Genomic DNA, 16410 nt, shown 5'->3' on the forward strand with positions numbered 1-16410 from the left:
TACAAAACAACGCTCATCTCAAAGTAAGGTGGTGCCTATTTTTTTTTTTTTTGGCAACTTTAAACTCTGTATGCATACAGAGTTCATCTATGATGTTGCACTAATCAGTCTGCACAAAAACAATCAGCATCTTATTTTTGAGCTCACCAGGGTTTGTTTCATGAAAAAAAAAAAAAAACTGAACCCTGGGGTAGACCACTGAAAGATACTAAGTATCTGGGAAGAATTTAATCACCCTAAAGTAAAAAAAAAAAAAAAAATCCTGATACGCTTTCTACTTTGTCTGATTTTGTACTTTTTTAGTACACTTGCTCTGTCCTTTGTCATTTGTCTCAAGATAGCCTATGCTAAATGAGAAGCTAGTTGGTGCTAAAGACTATGGCTAGCTTCATTTAAGTCCAATCAGCTTCAAGCATCCATTGACCAAGAGTCATTTAAATTCTCTCTCACCAATCAAGATTCCATTTCTGGTCTTTAAGAAGATATTTTTTTTAAGACTTAGGCTGACTAGCGCATGACGAACTATAATTTAGAATTTTAAATTGTTCTAAAATTAGCTATGGTTATTTTTAATTTAGCATTCCAATTTTTATTGTGAGTAAAATAATATATAATTATTTAAGGTTTGCTTTGTTTTCTTGTTGAAATAAGGTTATACTATAGCCCACCTTCACCATGACTCCATGGTCTTCCTGCTTCAGCATCTCCTAACCATGACCAAGCAGTCACCATTGGGAAACACAAGTCCCAGAATAACTATGAATAGAGATCTGCATGTTTTTGCATGAGAGCATCACAGTGATGTTTAAAGCTAAGCCACCCCTCGATCCCCCCTTGTGAGTTTTTACAAGTATGCTAAACATATATCTAGACCTTTCCCACCCTCTTCTAAGTGATTCAAACTTTATCTTTCTCCTGGCAGACTCTTGGAAAGGTATGATTTCATTCCATCTGTGTAAGGCACAGAAATTTTAGCCTGACTCGAGGTCACAAGGACACAGATGTCATATGGAAGGGCCACAATTTTCAGTTTAAGGTCAGTGCTGTGCCTTAAACTTGCTGAATTTCCACAATATCCTCGAATATATACATTGGAAAAGGTGATATTAAAATCTAGCTTCTTAAATATTATATAATTTCTCTCCAAGTTTGGAGTTCCGGAAGCCGTCTGGAGACTTACAACACAAAGCTAGACCATTTACCTTCCTTTCCCAAATGCAGTGATGCCACTATGAGTTCAGATATGTTTGAAAATGTTTTCTTGGTTAGAAGGTGATTTGCTTGCTTGCTTGCTTCCTTTCTTTCTACCTTCCTTCCTTTCTTCCTTCAGTACTTGCCGATCACCATATACGCAAAAATCTATGAGTTGAAATACTTTTGTCTACTCAAGAATCTATTTCAAATATCAGGATGCCTCATCCATCCCCCCGCCATGCCCTGAATATTTTTTAGGATGCTTCTTCACCTAAGTTCATGAATAGTTAGAGGCTATTTTGTAGCAACACTGCTGGGTACACAGCCAGCAGGGTGAAGAGTATAAGGTTTTAAACACACACACACACACACACACACTTATACAGCATCCTGCTTCCATTACCCACTATGTGGAGAAAAAAAAAGTATTAATCAATGTGAGAGATAAACATGGATGATGTTACAGCATAGATGACTGTATAGAAAGAAATCTTTACACACATACACATTCATTTTTGATACACATTGAATGTGCCTGAGAAAGCCAAGTATCTATGGTAACAGAATAAAGGAAAAGTACCAGGAAGTAAGCTTATCTATATCTCAAGCCACTTTTCCTTGTCCATGTGATACCTTATAATATACCTAAAATAATAAAATCATCCAGTAAGTATTGCTAAATAAAGCAATAAATTAAAAAGAATGCAGAAGGAGAAAGAAGGAGAAAAAGAAAGGAGAGAGAAATGGAAGAGATCAAAAGTGGGGAGGCAGGGCGGCTTAACCAATAAGTAACTCAGTTGACAAAAATGTAGTGCAGCCCAGTCCCCACAGTCTTGGTCCCTGCTCTGTTCTGTAGTCTTATGTGCCTCCTTGATGCTCTTCTATTTCTCAAAGAAATCCCTGTCTTGGATTACTCTAATCTTTTATCTTCCCAGTTGTTGGCTGATACAGAACTTCCTGAGAAAAGCATGAAAGATTCCCAAGTCAGCTCTGGATAAAGGTCTTTGTCCGCTGTCCCTGAATTTCCCCCTGACTTTCTGTGTCCCGTGTCTGAAACTCCTAACTGCACGGCGTGAACACTCCTTAGCTTTCTCCACACTTCTCACTTTGTCAAGTCATTGATTCTACCCTGGCCTGTCTTCAAAATAACTTCCCACCACCTCGACGATAATGACATTTCTCCTCCTCTCTGAGCCAAACTTCCTGCCTGCCCTGGTCCTTGTTATCCTACTCACCCCTTCCTCTGCCCTCTGCAGCCTGTCTCTTGCTGCTGATCTCAGTTCCCATATTGTGGTGTGCTCACGTTGACTGATCCACATCCACACAGAAGCCTCTCACATCTACAGTAACAAAAATATTTACCTCTACTCTGTAATTGACCCCCACCCCATTTCTGGTCATAATATGACTATCACCACCTTTTTCTTCTCTTTCTTCTCCTCCTCCTCTTCTTCTGTGATCTTTTCTCCCAGCCACCATCTGAAGAAGAGCTGCGTTAGAAGTTAGAGATGGTCTAGAATGTCAGATCCTGTGATTTCCCGCCAATTCTCATCTTTTCAAAGATTGGACACAGTCGACCTTCTTGAATACTGTCTCCAGCATCTCCAAGTGACTTCTTGTCCCTGATTCCCATCTGTCCCAGACTTATTACTTAATGTCTCTTTTACTGTCTCCTTTCCCCCTCCCCCAGTCCCTTTCAGGCAGATATTTCCTCAGACTGCAAGCCATCTCTTGAAGGGTTACACTCATTTTGGCTGGGAGACAATCACTCAGCGGGTAAAGTGTTTGCCACGTAAGTGTGAGAACTTGAATTTAGGTATTCAGAATTCGTGCAAAGCTGGGAAAATTCTGGTGGAGGAGTGTGCTTTTGTAATCTGAGTACCCCTACCATATAATGGGAAGTCCATAGACTTACAAAGCCCAGGGACAACATAGCCTGCATCTCAAACAAATTGGAAGGCAAGGACCAACCCGTGGCTGCCAGTGTTCATCATACACATGCTATACTGGCATATATGCTCCTGAACTCACACATACAACTCATACATAAACGTGCACAAAAAGAGCGATACCCACGTTATGACTCCCAATCTCATAATTCAACATTTTCAACTAACATATGAACTAGACATAAATCTCATGTCTCAGCTTGTGGTTGAAAAATGTGCCTACTTTCTGAAAACAGTAGTTGCTCCTAATTCCTATTTTTCTGGTAATTACAACAACTACATTGTCAAGGATACTCAGGTCTAAATGTGATTTTTAATTTTTTTTTAATTTTAAAAGTATTCTTTGGCAAAGCCACACATAAATATAATGTGTACAGATTATCTCTGGACCCATCCAATCTTCCCAACTTCTCCCCGATGTTCCCCGTTCTCCTCCCAACTTCTCATTTTCTTGTCCTGTTCTTCTTATTATTAGTTCTCTTTTCCTCTCCCCTTCTCCTCTTCTCTTTCTATAAGCCATTTCTATAAAGCCATCATCCACTAGAACATGAGGTAAACAACCATGTGTCCCACCATTGAAGAGAACTGATCCTCAGCAGCTATCAACTTCCAAAAGCTGCTCAGTCAGGTACAGAGAGAAACTCATAGCCCCCACCTTCCAAGGTCAGATGTGACTGGCTCACTCTTATACAGATCTTGTGGAAGCAACCACAGCTGCTGTGGATACATTCCTGGATGGCCCTCTGCTGTCTGGGATGCATTACTTTGTATCAGTCTCTCCAACACTTTTTACCATCTTTCCTCCTGGTCTCTGTACTGTTTCCTCAGGGTGGAGAGGAAGGAGGTGTGACATAGATGTCCCCAATTAGGGATGAGCGCCACAAAGTTTTCTGCTTTGAGCTTGTATGAAAATCGTATGAAAGCTATCCTCTCCATAAAGAAGTTTCTCTAGTGGGTAGTAAGAATCGCCTCTTCCTTGCCTTTATGACTCTGAGTCTTCCCCATTGTTCACTTGTTTGCTGCTGCTGTTTGGTTAGTTGGGCCTTAATGCTCGGTGACAGAAGGATGTAAAAGGAACTGAGATTTCAACTCACTATTTGACACATGGAAACAACTCCAAGGAGCAAAATGTTAAAGCAAGCAACTCAGGGAATCGGTTTGTCTTATGTGTGATTATGGTTTAAAATGATTAAACGGCATGCAAGAATAAGCAGTTCCTGCAATTCATTTTTCATTCGCCTTACCAAGAAGTCAGCACTATGAGTTTGTGCTGCGGCGAATGTATGCCTGGCTCCTGGGAACACAAATGTAGTCTGTGGTGTCTCCGGTCCTTAGTCTAACCCACATCCTACTCCTATGTAGCTGGAATTAGGGCTTTAAACAGTAAGGAAGGTGGCATGTCTTGGGTAAATCCCACAGCCTCATTTTTTTGTAAAGGTAAATAAGTCATGCAAAATTCTTCCTTCTAAACTGGGTGGAAAATGCCAGTGACAGCATGCCTGGGTGTATAAAGTCAAGCTTCACTCTAATCTGGGAGCTTCTTTTCCTTTATGGCCCAAGAGACTAACCCCAGGCCCTCATGACCTCGCTAGGCAAGGGCTCTGCCGTGCAGCTAGATCCTTTAATGTTGAAATAAGTTCTCACTGGGTTGTTCAGAGAAGCCCGGTCTAGCCTTGAATTTATCTTCCTGCCTCTACCTCCCAAATAGCTGTTTTTGTTTTTTTAATAACTGATCATAAGTTTTTCCTGTTTCATTGTTAGAACCCAAAACAGACCTTGTTATAACTTAGCTTTTACTTTTGACAAGGTAGAATCTTAAATTTCTACATAGAATATCAGTAAACCTTGGATCCAGTATACATCTTTCGGTGTCTTCTATTTCAGATCTACGCCTCCTCTAAGCCAAAGAGATTGGGAATTTCAGCAAAAGTGAAGGAGCAGAAGACCCTCTTTGCAGAAGAGAAGGTAAGTGGTCCTGGGGACCAGCGTCTCCCCAGAGTATCCCCAGAGGGGAGGCTTCCTACAGAACACAAGCTGTTTGTGGTAACTAAGTAAGTTACATTGCCAGAGCTGTCGCTACTTCTCTGCCTCTGAGCCTGGTTCTCATCATCTACAATCCTTTGTGTCAGGGATTCTTTAAAAAGCACCATTGGTCGGATTTGCATGTTTTTTTTTTTTCTGATCTAAAAAAGCATCATGCTTCTACAGTCATTTTTTTTTAACATTAAATGAATGAGGACATTCTAAAATACAGAATTTCAGAAAGAATCAGCTACCAATGTAAAATAGGCCAACCACAATGGGCTGCGAGTGTGTACGTCTTCCGCTCTTGGAAGTGAGAGTTGTTTGGGAGCTATCTTGTTCACGGCAAAGTCTTAATCCTTTCTGAGAAGCACTTACATGGCAACCTTAGAAAATTCAAGTTGTACTTGCTTATGTTTCTCCCCTCTCCTTGATATCGCTCGGTGTATTTTCTCAATGGTAACCGCAATTTCAAGCTTCTGAACCTTGGGAGCAGATTCGTTTAGAGTCACGTTCTGAAGGGTTTCCACAAAATGGGAAGTGTTTTCTGGCAAGAGGCTGCCATAGAATTCACAAGTGCTCTGCTCGGGATGTGTGCATAGCAGAATTTCTAGGAGAGCCAGCTTCTCAGAGCAAATCATTCAAAAGTCCCTGACTCATTGGGCTTAATGAGTTGAGGTCTGAGGCTCTTTGCTTTCTTCCAGTTGACAGTTCCTTCTTTAAATATGATGCAACATTATGTTCCCTACGAAGTAGAGAGTTTTCTAAATTATGGGATCAATGCAAAATGCCATTACACAGAAGCAGTAAGATTTTATCTGGAAAAAAAAATAAGTTACTCGCACAGTTTCTTTTCTCTGTTATTAATTCATATATATTATACTATTCAATGTAAAAATTGTTGCAGAGGTGTAGAGGGAACACACCTTAAAACTCTGTGACTACAGACAACGTGGTTCTGTCAGTGGTATTGTTTTGTGTTCAAGTTACCAGATTTAAACTAACCGTATCCAAAAAAAGACATTTTTTAGTGTGTGAATTGGACACAAATTCATGAGTTGTAGCAAGAATTCTTTTCCTTTTCCTCCTGTGAAAGAGGACAAGATAGTTTTTTATTATTATTCTTTTAATAATAAAATCATGGTGGGTTTGTTACGTAAAATTACAGTCCCTACTGTTGTTTCTTTTTAATCTCACTGCCAGGTACCAATTTTTACTTTTCCCCTAAGGGGGTCTTGGGGAAAATGATAAGAAAGTCCTTTATTAAGTGACCCTGTGCGCCCACACAGTCATTGTTATATGCTTGGTGGGTAGTTAATCAAAACTGTGTGTTGTGTGCCATCTCCCGCACGTGGGGTATCTCTCATCCCTAGACATCAGTTTAGGAAACGGTGAGGGTTTTGTTTCATTTTTTTGTTTTGTTTTGTGATTACGGTCATGAAAACAGTTCATAGAAGGTAGATTTTAATAATTTACTGCCCTATGTGTCCTCGATAACAGTTCTTGCAAGATCCTCGCAAAGACTTTGAACATGACCCTTTAGACACCACATACAGATCAATGGCCTGGGAAGTGTGCATACAATGTTTACCCGTATACTGCCTAAGGAGGAATGTGTCTAATTTGCTCTCCTGAATTTTTTTGCCTATCAAATTGCCCTCCCGACTTCCCTCTTCGTTCACATGTGAATTGTGACAAAATGACCCCCCGCAAAAGATGTCTGTGGAGTGTTGTGCTAGACATCAAGCAAATGACATTTTTAGAATAAGTTATTATTGTAAATGATAAATTCTCATTCCTAGAGAATTCCAGAAAGTATGTGCGTGGCTCCGCTTATTACCGACGGTAGTCAGACACTTCAGGCTGGAATGTGGTGAGCACCTGTGTGCTTGCTGCAAGAAAGATACAGCTTAAACTTTCCTGCGAGCACAATACTGGGTTCTCTGAAGACTGTTGCTGGGGAAACCCCTCCGAGTCCCTAGCAGCTCACCCTAGGAAACACTTTCCTCGAAGGCCATTCTAATAAGATATGTCTACACTCCCCGCCCCCACACACACACATTTTTTTAAGTACCCTCTCTTCAAAGGCTTCTGTTGTGTATTCATGGAAACCACTCTCCCTATGCTGGGAGGTTCTCTAGGACAAGCATTTAGTCGGTGGCAGCTAATATATAAACTTGGATGGCTCAGTGTCCCTCTGAGACGTGCATCGAAGGAGAACACTTCATGTAGCGTAGCTCGGCTGCTACCTATAAAATAGCCTCATAGGCATATATTCCGGTGAGGAGGCAAAGGTAGCATCTACAGACCTCCAAACTCTCTCCAGATCAGGCAGAACAGCAATGCATTGTCCAGACTAGGAAGAGCACAAATTATATATATATGCAAGCAACAAACAAAAACTGTGAAAGACTTTGTTTCCTTAATGAGGTTTTCTATTAAGGAGGCTTATTGGGGTTCACTTGCTCTGATTTAGATCAGTGAGAAAAAATATTATATGTAGTTTTTCTGTGTAGCCTTGACTGTCCTGGAAGTCACTCTATGAGGCTGGCTTCAGGCTCAGAGCTTCTCCTGTCTCTGTCTCCCCTGAGCGCTGAGATTAAAGGCGTGCTTTACCACCACCCTGTTGAGAAAAATATTTTTAAGGTCCTTGTTTTAAACAAAACACCTGAATTTGATGGTCATGTATTCTATATTTTGTAAAGATACTCAGATAATTTGTTAACCCTCACAAACAAGCTAGGTATGATGTCTCTTGATGATCCCAGTACCTTGGAGAAAGAGACAGAGGATCAGGAGTTTGAGGAGAGCCATGGTTACATGGTGAGTTTAAGGCCACCCCGGACCCCATAAGACACTGCTAGACAAACAAACAGAACACAATGAACAATACTCAGGAGCATTTCCCAAATTTCAAAACCAGAGAATGGTGTTTGACAAAAATGACACTAGCAACTGCATAGTCACACGACTTCCAAGGCATGATACTTGCTCTCGTTGAAGAGTCAGTGGGAAAATGAAAAACTAAAATAAATTATTAAGCAGACTCCTTCATAAATGGGTTAAAAAGACACCCTAAACTACCAAAAGTCTTGGCTTCGCCCAGGGTATCCTTTGTGTCAGTCAGCGCTACCTGTTCCCATGTCTTTATAAAAATGAAGCACAGCTGTATAAACCCTTTGGCTTGCACACACCCTTGTCCTTTGTTTTTCCTGCTGTGCTGACCAAAAGGAAAAGGGGATACAAAATATCCGCACAGAGCTCAGAGTGAGTGTTCCCTCCCTCCCTCCCTCCCTCCCTCCCTCCCCTGGGATGCTGAGCTGATTCCATCACTAGTTGGTGGATAATCAGAGAATTGGAGGAGATGAAAGGAGCAGCATAAATTAACAGTGTCAGGAAACATCGGGAGCCATTCCGATGATTGTAAGGAGTCCGACGTTTGTTGTTGTGGGGAACAAACATCAGAATGGCTGACTGAAGATCTTACTCTTCTTCCGGATGCTTCGGCATTTTGCAGACACAGCATTTGGAGCAACGAAAAAGTTTGAAATCTGTGAGACACTGCGGTAATTTTTCACCGCGCTGCTTAGTTGAATCCTCAAAATGAATGGAGCTGTTGCAGAGCCCGGTGTGAGAGGTGGATCTTGTGTCTTCTTGTTGGGCCTTAGACACTGGAGTGAAGGACTGCAGTGCCCAGAAGCTTCTGGTTGGATGTCAGAGAGTCTCAAGGGGCCTGAATTCAAGGGAGTGTTTAGCTTTGACTGTTTATGTTTGTGTCTAGCTCTATAGGAGCTCTGCCAGCATGATGTCTCTGCTGTCCTCTGGCTAGCCACAGAGGCATTCTGTCTCCATTATCAAAATCAAAAAATAAACAACGAAGGATCGAAACAGATTTTTTCTTACTAAAGTACTTAGCTTCTGACAGAACAGGAATGAAAGAAAGAAGTTTAAATATATATATATATATATATATATATTATCATTTATTATATTCTATTTTGTATATTATATATGATTGTATATAGATATATAAATCCACAGCCAAGGAGATAGTTCAGTCGCTGAAGTGTTTGCTTTGCAAGCAAGAAAGACCTGAGACTGATCTCCAATATCTCTGTGAGAAGCTGGGTGTAGTGACCTGTACCTGTTAGTGCTGAGGAACAGAGGGGCTGCATCATGGGGCTCAGCTGTCAGCCAGCCTAGCCTACTAGAAGGTCCTAGGTCCTTGAGAGACTATCATGAAGACGGTGAAAGGCACCTGAGGAATGACACCCAAGGTTGTCCTCACCCCTCACAGCTTTCTCCCTACACCCCTGCACACAATGATCATGCACATCTAAAAAAAAAAAAAAAATCGTATCCATGGTTAGGCCACTCGATATTTTCAAGCAATCAATTAAATGTAAATAACAGTTTAGTCACAGGAAGTGACAAGGGAATAAAATGGGTTTAGGGACAGGTTGTCTCAAAGATAGGAATACCTAGTTAATCCTACAGGGCTAAATTGGCAAACTCATTTCAAAGCACGTTAAGAGCACCATTGGGAAGTGTGGGTTTTTTTTTTTTTTCTAGTTTTGTAGGATCAGTTATGAGTTGGTGTAGAGACACTCGCAGCTCTCGATAACTAGAATATAATCTTTCTTGATGTTAGACAGGAATTGTGCTGTAAGAAGATATGATGACTAGCTTTTGGCATAGGGCACCGTCTGGCTCAGTTCTGAAAGTCCGTGGGGGTGAATTCCAGCTGTGGAAAGCAAAGTCTTTGTAGAACACTGTGAAGTGACCACATACACTCAGATATGACCTGCCCTCCGAGGGCCATGTTCTTAGCCATCTCTTCTGCCACCAAAGTCTCCAAACCAGGCCCACCACATATTCTCTGTGCTTTGGCAAGAGACACCACCACTATAGAATCTTGCCCCCTGCAGCACAAGGTGACTCTAAACCTTGCCAACTACTTTGGGAAACTAAAACAGTCAATTTGAAAGCACATGGCTCGCATCAGGATGGCCAACTAAGAAACAACTTCACAACATGCCTTCACCAGAGAAAAGTCAGGACAGAGACTAAGCAAGACAAGAGAACATAGGAGTTGAAGAAAACACTTCTCCTGAGATGAGACAGACAGGTACCCTTTTTGCTTTTAGTTTTCTAATCGATAAACAAGGAGTAAATAAATAAACAGAAAATAGCTTTGCATTCCTATTGCATTGCTTTCTAATATCAACTCTTGTCCATCTTAATTCATTTCTCTCTCTGTGTTCCTTAATCTGTAAAATGAGAAGAATTTATCTCCCTAGTACTATTTCATGAATGCAAAATTTGGTTGCCTATGTAACCAAAGGTACCCATGTATCAGTTCAAAGTGAGGATGCCAGGACATGGCATATGCAGCAATTGGTACCAACTATTTCATTTGGGAAAATTATTTTACAAGAATACTGTGTTCTAGCAGGATTCTATTTTGAACTTCCATTCTTTAGACTCTTTGAATTTGGTGTAGTTATCAGCCATGGTTTTATATTCTGTCATACCTTATTAACAGAGGAAGGCTGAAACCCTGAACTTGGTGACGGGAAGACAAGATGGGAATAAGCAAGGCCAGTGACTTTTTTAATGGAGCAGGCAGAACTCAAGCCAGCCAGCTTCTACCTCCGTCCCCCATACAATGAGACAGTTGAGCGATGTGTAATAAAGACTGGAAAGCTTTGCCTCCAGGAAACGCAGCCAAATGCCAGTCTCTGTGAAAAGTTGCCTTTCTTGTTAGGTTCTGAATAAAATGGTCTGCTACGGAGAAGATACCAGGAGCAAATAACCCTGACATATCGGCAGGCTAAAATGGATAGCAAGAAATCTGGGTGCCCATGCCTCACATCACAGAGCTCTAGTACTAAAAAGACTAGGGTCACTCTTTTCCCTGATTCCTCACTAGCATACACAAAACATTGCAATATTATGCATGTCTAGCATGTAAGAAGAGATTCATCGATATCTGCAAAAAGGCATGAAAATGGACTCTTTCCCTGGAAAATAACCCACTGGGCAGTACTCCTTCTAAGAGCGAGGAAATGGCTCTGATATCAAGACTGACACCCTTAACCTTGTGTGGAGGCAGAGAGTCTGCACTCTTTGTCCTTGACTGTATTGGATTTCAGTACTGTATTCATACTCTCCCCCTGCATCTGCTGTGTGTATCTCTCGATCACGCATGATTATTTGTACATGGAAGTTGAACTCTCTTGCTTGAAATCCTTTCTTGTGAAGCTATTTATATGACAGAGTTCTCTAGAGCTGACTTATTTATTACTTTGTGAACCCGATCACCTAAGAAATATCAGAGCAAATGAACTCCATGACTGTGTAGCCTGGTCTGCTCAAGGAAGTAGCTCCAAGGAATTTTCTAAGAGAAAGTATCGTTGTCAGGCAGATATTACCTACATAAACTTCACCAGCATCTTCTATCCTTACTAATAGTCTTTCATATGGAAATTTATTTTTTTAATTTTCATACATCCTCCCAAATTTTACCTAAACTCTTTATTATACAATTTTAGGCATTCCATAATTCAAATGATGACAGATAGTCAGGTATAATGGAATGTGATAAGCCAGAAAGAGATGCTTACTTAGTCATAAATAATTTTAATTAGCATTACATGTATAAATAACTATCAGAGGCAAAGATTGGCTTCACAGCTTCCAGAACATTTTATTTCTTTCTTCCCCCTTTCTCGTTCCCCTGAGAAAGCTCTTTCCTTACACTACAGATTCTGCGATGTTTACTTTACCCAACCCAGAATAATCACAAGAGAGGGCCCCTTGCTGCTTTGTAGCATCTAGATGAGGCTAATAATGATAAATGGTCCCACCATAGCAAGTTTTAGAAGAGTCAGGTGTCCAAAAAATTCAATTTGTGAGTATAACAAAGCCCCACTGAATTAACAAAGGCAACTTCAACTGAATAGCACGTTCAGGGTAAAAGATTTTTTTGTACTTCTATAAAGGCAACTTTTTTCTTTTTACACATATATCATTCAAGTGCCAAAAAAGTCCCTCTCCAACACTGTTTACTGGTGAAAAAAAAAAATTCCCGGGAGCCAATCTCCCTTCTCCAGCAGAGCAGCAACCCACCTTTCTAAAAGGGGAACAGATAAGGCTTTTGAAAACACTGCCTGCATGTTGCAACACATTTATTTAAAAATACTGTCCCTATTATTCTGGAACACTCAGAGTAAACTTTGCTGTAAATGGTGTGATCACCAGGAACGCCAAGCTGTTTTCATGCAAGAAGTTCAAAAATCTCCTCTGATGTGCTCAATTAGGGGAGCTTTATATAACTCCTTAGGACCAACTAAGGGGACATTTTGTTGTCATTTTTTTATAGTGTGGTTTCTCATATCGTCCTGACCTACATAGCATGGGGGAGTCAGCCAACAGTTGGCACTTCTCAGAGTTGCTCAAGAAGAGAGAGTGGCAATTTGTGTGGTGGATTCTGTGTGCGTCTATTTATATGTCTGGCTATAGATCTACCTACCACCCTTTCTCTCGGTTCAATTACTTACCATTGATAACACTTCAGGAACAAAAGGTCTTTGGTGGGAACATGATCTTAGAGTAGATTTATACAGAGCGCAAGAGGCCTTTATCCAAAGAATGAGATGTGCAAAGAAAGCCCTGGATCAGTACTTCCTCTTCTGTGTCAGATTTTGACCTCGAGACCCATCTTAGTACAGTTATAGCCAGTTTGAAGAGTTCCTTTCCTCTATCCTGGAAAGGGACAGCGGGGAGGTGGGCGGAGAAAGCGCCCCCGGCTATTCTTCTCTTCAGAGTGGCCAGCAACCTACTATCACCTCCCGGGTCCTATCCGCCCATTCAAACATCACCAGTCAGAGTCGGCTGGGAAGTTCATTCTACAAAGTACTTAGAGAACGTCTTTCACAGAGGTGAACCATTTTCCTGCTCTTTATAGATTTTTAAGATCACAATTACATTAAATGCCAAGCTTCGAAGTCGAAGGAAAGTGCCTCTCGAACGGAGGTCTGATTACTACTCAAGAGAAAAGGGAAATTCTAGGAAGGATTTGAGTAGCAGTAATAGATCATTGTGCCCTGGAGATAGCTTAAATAATGTTTATATTTAATAGATGTGAGATCTGTGCTTATACAGACCTATCCTCGAAGAGCATCACAGTGTCGATCAAGGGCGAAGAGCTTTGGCAGTTGGTCTCTTGTCCTTAAAATATTAACTCCTACATGGAAATCGCAGATTTTATGCAACCTGTGTTTTAGGGGGAAGAAATGGCTTGGAGGAGAAGTTGAGTCCTTGAATGCAGGAGCCCTTCCTCACATGCGCATTTATTCAGTACCTGTGGGCTTCTGTAGTCTCTTCGAGGATCACATAAACTGAATCAGTTATGCTATGACTCACAAAGAGTTCTCACTGTGATAAAAGAGTCCAAAACAAAACACATCAACTAAGTCACTTGTGATTCAGCTGAGGTCCCCATACAGCTTGCTGTTGCAAAGACTGGTGGGGGACTGGTTAAAGAAAATTGTCTTCTTCAGGCTTCTGTCAGGGGCATTTCAAACAGTCTCCAGAGCTCAACTAGAGGCATGAGAGAGTCTGTATGCTAGAGCAATGTACAATGCCTGCATTTTGTTAACTGCATAGGTCACATTGTTCTTGGACACATTGCTCTTAGTCACACTGTTCCTGGTCATGTTATTCTTGGTTACATTGTTCCTGGTCTCATTGTTCCTGGTCACATAGTTTTTGATCACATTGTTCTTGGTTACATTGTTCCTGGTCACATAGTTCTTGATCACATTGTTCTTGGTTACACTGTTCCTGGTCACATTGTTCTTGTGGTCACATTGTTCTTGGCACACTAACTCACTGATAGAAAGAAGACTCACAACGCCTGAGGTAGGATATTTTCCCTTTTTAAAAACATATCATTTATTCACTTAGCAAATTTCCTGAGTTAATATTGCTATGAAAGAGATTTGATGTTGTCCAGACATATAATTCATGATTATCCTTTTTTAAAAAGCTCCCTGTATCACATAATTAGATGCTTCAAAACTTTGGGATGTTAAATATTTTGTTTTCAATTTATTTTTTTCCCCATAAAGGGTTTCTCTGTGTAGCTGTGCTAGAACTCACTCTGTAGACTAGGCTGGCCTTATACTCAGAGATCTGTCTACCGCTGTCTGCCAAGTACTGGGATTAAAAGCATGTCTCAACACTCCTGGCTGAGATTTTAAATACTTTGAACATTTATGATTATTGTGACAGGATAGTTCCTCTATCAGAAAATTGTGTTAAACATAAAGCATGAAAGGTTAGCTTACAGGGGGAGTTTGAAGTGTTAGGTCAACGTCATCAAGAGGGACAGTATTGCCACTTAGGGGAGAATTGGCAATAGCAGGATTTCTTTGCACTTGCCACACCTCTGAGAGAATTGGCATCATCACTCAGGAGGTAGAGGCTGAAGATGCCAGTAAAGGCTCTCCAATATACGGACTGACTCATGAGAGCAAAGACTCACCCACCCAACGTTATCAGCACCAAGTAAGGTTAAAAGTCCTCCTGATGCAACCACTGCAGGTCCCTTCTTAAGGAAGACCCTACGTGGAAAAGCTTGGTGTGCACAAATCCTTAGACAGGAAGGCATCTCACCTGTGTGATCAACACACCCAAGCAAGGGCCTAAGGAGATAAAAGTGGAGGAAGCACAGACTGCACACTCCTCTGCCTCTAAACTCTGCAAACAGAAGCCAGCATTGAAGTTACACGGGGAGGCATCATTTCTTAAAGGTCTGTTGTACTACTGAAAACTGGCCACTTACTGATGCTTGCTTATTGGCAACAGGGACCTAGCTGTCTTCTGATTTCCATACCTACCAACCATGCTTCTCACCCTTCAGTGGTTTCTTTTGGATCTCACTGTACCTCACCCCACTGTACCCCGCCTGCTCAGTCGTCCCTCAATTGGGTTCTCTACTGGGCTACCAAGTCAGCATATATACGAGCAGTGCAGGCTGTAAGACCTGCTTTCATAGACAGGGGGACATTTGGGAGCAGTGTATTTTAACAAATTCCATATGGGGAGATAAACACATTTCCCCCAAAATAAATAGTATTATACCCAAGAATTAAACTCTGGGTTTCCAGTTTTATAAAGTATGGTCAAACTCTGATGACCCCTTACATTAATGCATTTCATTGCATTTTGGATTGGAAACACTTGATTTTTTTTTTTAAATTTCACTTCAGTAATACTTTTTATGACCAACTGATATATAACGCTTCCAGGATACTTCAGGCAGTTTTTCAAACTCCTCTGCAAACCTCAAATAATCTACACAGAAATTGGCAGTTGCAGTACAAATTTTCCATCCCTATCTCGTTTGTTTCTCCCAGGAGCCAAGAAAAGTTGGGATTCTTTTAGCACAATGCTTAGCATTTCGTGGAGGAACAATAAATAGTTGATCGATGCACCTGTACCCAAACTGTCACCATGATTAAAAACCCATTCGGATTGTTAAAAGATCTTGCCCAGGGAAACATGGTTTCATGGTATCAGAAGAACACTGGATGACCCACTGATCATCCAGGGCTCCTTCAGGTGGCCTTTCTGGCTTTATCTAAACTAGGATAGACACCCAGCCACAAGCGTCTATAGTAGCAACCTGGGTATCCTCTGGATCCTTGCCCAGAAGCTCACCTCATGGGGAGAACTCTTTGAGGAGGCTCTAGACACCTGTCTTGCCTTGTACAGCTCCAAGTATGGAGGTCACTATGAGCAATTCTATCAGAGACAGATCTCTGTTCTGTAAGAACAAGGAACCCTGATTTTGATTTGTGTTTTGCCATAGGACTGAGCACACCCTAGAGGCATTTAATCTGTTGGCTTCAATTGATCTCACATGTTGGGGTTGGCCTGATATGAACCTTCACACTGTAGGGCTCAGCAGGTCCTTGAAACTCATTTCACTTTAGATTCAAAACCCCTGACAGTTCCAAGCGACTCTCTCTAAGGTCCATGTGTCCAGTCAAAGGATATTAGGGTTGACAGTAGATGTCAACAAAGATGTGTCCTTCCTTCTAGGTCTGTAGGTTGAAGATATAAGCACATAAAGGGGCAATAATGTCCATCTCCAGACAACTGTCACTTAAAAGCAGAAAGTCCATAGTCGAGTGTTGACTCCTAATGTACCATTCAATGCTCATTTCTTATTCTC

General features: G+C 41.2%; 1 protein-coding gene across 8 annotated transcripts in view; it reads left to right on the plus strand.

The window, feature by feature from the left end:
* The first annotated feature begins 5067 nt into the window (after window positions 1–5067).
* Window positions 5068–16410, plus strand: part of Tenm3 (teneurin transmembrane protein 3) — a 707864-nt gene continuing 696521 nt past the window's right edge. For all 8 annotated transcript variants that reach the window (XM_057752171.1, XM_057752173.1, XM_057752172.1 and 5 more), the window contains exon 1: window positions 5068–5108. The gene's annotated coding sequence lies outside the window, so the exon portion shown is untranslated. The remainder of the gene's footprint in view (window positions 5109–16410) is intronic.

The sequence above is a fragment of the Chionomys nivalis genome, chromosome 20 (genome assembly GCF_950005125.1).
Source record: "Chionomys nivalis chromosome 20, mChiNiv1.1, whole genome shotgun sequence".
In the NCBI taxonomy this organism is placed as follows: domain Eukaryota; kingdom Metazoa; phylum Chordata; class Mammalia; order Rodentia; family Cricetidae; genus Chionomys; species Chionomys nivalis.